At 39.3% G+C, this 6,287-nt stretch overlaps 1 long non-coding RNA gene across 1 annotated transcript; it reads left to right on the top strand.

The window, feature by feature from the left end:
* The first annotated feature begins 511 nt into the window (after positions 1 to 511).
* LOC119127692 lies at positions 512 to 4,436 on the top strand. The gene is made up of 2 exons (XR_005098894.1): positions 512 to 663; positions 4,401 to 4,436. It is a non-coding gene; the product is annotated as an uncharacterized LOC119127692 (long non-coding RNA).
* Positions 4,437 to 6,287: the final 1,851 nt, after the last annotated feature.

Below are 6,287 nucleotides of genomic sequence, written 5' to 3'. Positions count from 1 at the left end.
ATTCTTTCTGGTCAACGGTTGTAAATTATTGCGTTGATTAAAAAAGAAAACTTTATTTAACTCTACTTTTAACTTTACCGTTTCAGATAAGCGGGTATTACGTCGCAGTCACGTGCCGCGGGAATGACGTCAATTGGCGGAAATCCCGCCAAGATTCAAATCTGTGGGCGCGGATTGCCGTGAGCGAGACAGCGGATACAAACACGACGATTATCAACAGAAATATCTTTATTTTCTGCTTGCAACTGGACCGTCTAGAGCGTACACGGTAAATACAACTCATTGTTTTTAAAAAGAAGTACTTTTGTAGCCCTGAAAAGCGAGTGAGTGTGGCGTTTGGGGGGGGGACGTCGAACTCGGCGTCTGCTTCCAGCCACAGACACCGAATTTCGACGATTCTTTCTGGTCAACGGTTGTAAATTATTGCGTTGATTAAAAAAGAAAACTTTATTTAACTCTACTTTTAACTTTACCGTTTCAGATAAGCGAGTATTACGTCGCAGTCACGTGCCGCGGGAATGACGTCAATTGGCGGAAATCCCGCCAAGATTCAAATCTGTGGGCGCGGATTGCCGTGAGCGAGACAGCGGATACAAACACGACGATTATCAACAGAAATATCTTTATTTTCTGCTTGCAACTGGACCGTCTAGAGCGTACACGGTAAATACAACTCATTGTGTTTAGAGATTTACGTTTGTGTAGTTTGACTAAAGTTGTCGATGTAGCTAGCGTTCACTGTGTAATAGCAATGTGTAGCTGAGTAGCTAACCCTAGCTCAGGGGTGGCCAACCAGTCAGACTAAGAGCCACATTTTTTTTTACTGTGTACCGTTGTTGTGCTTGATTTGGGTCCCCCGTGAGATTTTGTTCCCCCTGCCGCGGGAGCGCGAACGCCTTATTTGGAAAGCGAAAAACCGATGTCGTACGGCGTCAGCACTACGTTGTTTTCAATAAAAACATGAAAAACTCACGTTTGCGTCAGTCAATTTTAATTTTTATAAAGGATATTCTCATTTGATGTCTTTAAATTTCATCCGCGTTGTGCCATTGAAGCGGGGTGCATTCAAAGACCAGTCGTACAGTCGGAACACTCATTCCCTTCACCAAAAAGCAACAATATAATTAAGTGAGCTCTTTGCATAAACCTCGATGCAAAGAAACTCCTCTTTTGGGTACAGGCTACAAGGAGTATATATTACAAAGGAGACTTTATACTTAATTGTGATCATCATTCATCCATCCATCCATCCATTTTATTCCTCAGGTATTTTCAAAGCAAATTAATATTGTTGCATTTATTAATTTGCTTTAAAATGACAGCGCAATATAATTAAAAGCTGACACTATAGCAATGTCAAACGTGTTCATTTAAGAAAAAGCCACACGTTTGTGATCAAATCTTTCATAACGAGAATGATTTGAGTGAATTGATTTGAATGAATAATTGAGAAGAGATTTCAGTTCTGAAGGCTCCTTTTGTCCCAAGCAAAGTGACAGATGGTGGGGAGGGGGGATAAAAATTGTAACAGGAATTCTATAAAAATGTCAAGCCGTGAGGATATGCCCCCCCCCCTTATTTTGAGAACGGTGAATGCTGGACTCCAGATGTTTTTTTTCTGTCTTCCTTAGACTTAGACAGAACTTTATTGTCATTTTGTCAACACTAGGTGTGTACAAAACGAAATTTCGTTGCATACGGCTTTCAACAATGGGGGTCTGTTCAAGTTGTGTGAAAAATTTGAACAGGCTCCCTCATTCCTAGGCCAAATTACAGGGGGGGACACATCCTCACAGCTGCCCGGTGAGGATATGTCCCCCACCCCTTATTTTGAGAACGGTGAGTGCTGGACTCCAGCGTTTTTTTCACTCACCGTCACTCACCGTTCTCAAAATAAGGGGGGGGGAACTATCCTCACGGGCAGCTGTGAGGATTTGTTCCAGCCCTGTAATTTGGCCTAGGAATGAGGGAACCTGTTCAAAATTTTCACACAACCTGAAACAGGACCCCCAGGAAGACAGAAAAAAAAAACTGCTGCAGTCCAGCACTCACCGTTCTCAAAATAAAGGGGGGGGACTCTCCTCACGGCCTTGACATTTTTTATAGAATTCCTTACAATTTTTATCCCCCCTCCCCACCGTCTGTCACTTTGCTTGGGACAAAAGGAGCCTTCAGAACTGAATCTCTTCTCAATTATTCATTCAATCAATTCACTCATCATTCTCGTTCTGAAAGATTTGATCACAAAACGTGTGTGGCTTTTCTTAAATGAACACGTTTGACATTGCTACAGTGTCAGCTTTAATTATATTGCGCTGTCATTTTAAAGCAATTAATAAATGCAACAATATTAATTTGCTTTGAAAATACCTGAGGAATAAAATGGATGGATGGATGGATGAATGATGATCACAATTAAGTATTTGTAATATACTCCTTGTAGCCTGTACCCAAAAAGAGGAGTTTCTTTGCATCGAGGTTTATGCAAAGAGATCACTTAATTATATTGTTGCTTTTTGGTGAAGGGAATGAGTGTTCCGACTGTACGACTGGTCTTTGAATGCACCCCGCTTCAATGGCACAACGCGGATGAATTTAAAGACATCAAATGAGAATAATCCTTTATGAAAATTAAAATTGACTGATGCAAACGTGAGGTCTTCATGTTTTTATTGAAAACAACGTAGTGCTGACGCCGTACGACATCGGTTTTTCGCTTTCCAAATAAGGCGTGCGCGCTCCCGCGGCAGGGGGAACAAAATCTCACGGGGGGACCAAATCAAGCACAACACCGTAAAGAGGGAGGAGGGCAGCCAATGATCTTCTGTGCTGGTTGATGACCTCTGGAGCTTTTTCCTCTGAGCAGCAGTGCAGCTGGAGTACCAAACACGTATACAGTACGTTAAAGTGCTTTCTATGGAGCAGCGATAGAAGGACACCAGCAGTCTCTGTGTAATGCTGTGCCTCCTCAGCACCCTTAAAAAGTAGAGTCTCTGCTGGGCCTTTTTAAGCAGCTCAGAGGTGTTCACGCCCCAGGTGAAGTCCTCCTCGATGTGGACTCCCAGGTAGCGGAAGGAGGGCACCCTCTTCACACGGACCCCGTCGATGATAAGTGGTGGAATGTCCGTTTTATTTTTCCTCCTAAAATCAATGACCAGTTCTTGGGTTTTAGCCGTGTTTAGGAGCAGATTGTTCTCTCCACACCACTCCGATAGCTGGACCACTTGGTCCCTGTAGGCAGACTCATCCCCCTTTGAGATATTCAAAAGCATATTCAAACTGTCTAATTACGAACATTCATGTTATTCCACTCGGTCTTATTACCAACTTCTATCAATTCAACTAAGTGTTTAATATGTCCTATCAGGGCTGAAGTCAAAATTTGGCACCATCATGTGGTGAAATATGGAATTGCAGCACATCCAATTTTGCCTGGGAACAAACAAAAGTTTTGAAAAGAAGGCCATTAGAATTATAAACAAATCTGATTACCTTGAAAATAATAACAAGCTATTTCTTAAATAACAAATTCTTCAATTCAAAGATTTGGTAGATTATCAGACTGCTCAAATGATGCTCAAAGTGAAGCAAAACTGTTTACCTAAAAATATTCAAAAGCATATTCAAACTATGTCTAATTCAGAACATTCATGTTATTCCACTCGGTCTTATTACGAACTTCTATCAATTCAAGTAAGTGTTTAATATTTCCTATCATGGCTCAAGTCAAAATTTGGCACCATCATGTGGTGAAATTTGGAATTGCATCACATCCAATTTTGCCTGGGAACAAACAGATTAAATAAGTCTTACTTCTTGCCACTCCTTCTCAAACAAGTAAACTCTGCCCATTTTGCGCAGTAGATGTTCTGTTAATACCTAGTATTTATACAAAGTCATAATTTAAATTACTTTCAACATTTATTCATCCATTCAACCACCGTTACTCCACTCGCTCTTATTACCAACTTCTGTCGATTTAACTAAGCGTTTAATACATCCTATCAGGTCTCAAGTCAAGATTTGGCACCATACATCCAATTTTGCCAGGGAACAAAAATAGATTAAATAAACTAAATAAGTCTTCTTATTAAATGAGTTTAATACGTCCTATCAGGTCCCAAGTCAAGATTTTGGCACCGTACTTTGTTGAAATTTGCAATTGCAGCAAATCCAATTTTGCCTGGGAACAAAAATAGATTAAATAAACTAAATAAGTCTTACGTGTTCCCATTAAATAAATTAAATAAGTCTTGCTTGTTCCCACTCCTTTTCAAAAAAAGTAGTTTAAAACGAGGGCCCCTCCCTCAACCTTTAACCCTAACCCCGCACGTCACATTGTGTTGTATCTGCGAATATTGGTTGAGGCCAAATGATAAAGTTTTCTTTCATTCCTTTAGGTTCCACGGTGTTCTTTGGCTGTATGTTTTCCACTGTAAGAAGGATAAAAATACAAAGTACAACAGTTGCACGTTGGCGAAGACGTCTCCGGTGAGTCCTTCCTTCCTTTTTATTCATGGGAAAGTCACAGACAACAATAGCTAAAGTAACACATTGTTAGAGGTTACAAACTACATTTGTCTTAAATTGGATAGATGACTTGTTCCCACACCTTTTCAAACAAGTAAACTGGCCATTTTGTGCAGGAGATTTTCTGTTTATACCTAGTATTTATAGTCATAATTTAAATGAACAAATGAGATTCATTCACTCACTCATTCATTCAAAATATCCAAAGTTGTGTGTGCTATTTGTAATTGAGAATAGATGTCATGTTACTCCACTCGCTCATACGACCAACTTCTATCAATTTAACTAGGCGTTTAATACGTCCTATCAGGTCTCAAGTCAAGATTTGGCACTGTGCTTTGTTGAAATTTGCAATTGCAGCAAATCCAATTTTGCCTGGGAACAAAAATAGATTAAACAAACTAAATAAGTCTGACTTCTTCCCATTAAATAAATGAAATAAGTCTCTTCTTCAGTCCTTTTCAAACAAGTAAACTGGCCATTTTGTGCAGTAGTTTTTGTGTTCACACCTAGTATTTATCCCAAATCATAATTGAAATGACTTCATTCATTAATTTTGGAAATTTGAAATTCCAGCAAATCCATTCTTTCCGATAAATAAATAAGTCTTACTTCTTCCCTTTAAATGAATGAAATAAGTCTTACTTCCCACTCCTTTTCAAACAAGTAAAGTCTGCCCATTTTGTGTAGTATATTTTCTGTTTATACCTAGTATTTATACAAAACCATAATTAAAATGACAATTAGCAAATAAATTAATTAATTTACTCCAAAGTCTTTAATATGTCCTATTAAGTATGATATTAAGATTTGTCACCATCCTTAGGTATAATTTGGATTTGCTGCAGATCAAATAGACAAATGCATTGGCCAAGTTATTTTAAGAGCATGTGGGGTGATGTGATTTCCTTTGTGAGATGTTTTGCATTTGTGATGTCATACTCTGTTTTTTGTGATGTCATACTCTGTAATTGTGCTAAGAGGCTAGGTGCTAAGAGGCTAGGTGCTAAGAGGCTAGGTGCTAAGAGGCTAGGTGCTGAGGTCTGATGTGGTTAGGTGCTAAAGGTGACCTTTGCTATGTGCTAAAGGTGACATTTGCTATGTGCTAAAGGTGACATTTGCTATGTGCTAAAGGTGACATTTGCTATGTGCTAAAGGTGACATTTGCAATGTGCTAAAGGTGACATTTGCTATGTGCTAAAGGTGACATTTGCTATGTGCTAAAGGTGACATTTGCTATGTGCTAAAGGTGACATTTGCTATGTGCTAAAGGTGACATTTGCTATGTGCTAAAGGTGACATTTGCAATGTGCTAAAGGTGACATTTGCAATGTGCTAAAGGTGACATTTGCAATGTGCTAAAGGTGACATTTGCAATGTGCTAAAGGTGACATTTGCAATGTGCTAAAGGTGACATTTGCTATGTGCTAAAGGTGACATTTGCTATGTGCTAAAGGTGACATTTGCTATGTGCTAAAGGTGACATTTGCTATGTGCTAAAGGTGACATTTGCTATGTGCTAAAGGTGACATTTGCATGTGCTAAAGGTGACATTTGTATGTGCTAAAGGTGACATTTGCTATGTGCTAAAGGTGCCTTGCTATGTGCTAAAGGTGACATTTGCTATGTGCTAAAGGTGACTTGCTATGTGCTAAGGTGACTTTGCTATGTGCTAAAGGTGACATTTGCCTGTGCTAAGGTGACATTTGCTATGTGCAGGTGACATTTGCTATGTGCTAAACGGTGACATTTGCTAT

Source organism: Syngnathus acus, chromosome 9 (genome assembly GCF_901709675.1).
Source record: "Syngnathus acus chromosome 9, fSynAcu1.2, whole genome shotgun sequence".
NCBI lineage: Eukaryota > Metazoa > Chordata > Actinopteri > Syngnathiformes > Syngnathidae > Syngnathus > Syngnathus acus.
Note: the sequence above shows the minus strand (reverse complement) of the source record. Positions and strands in the feature narration are given on the sequence as shown.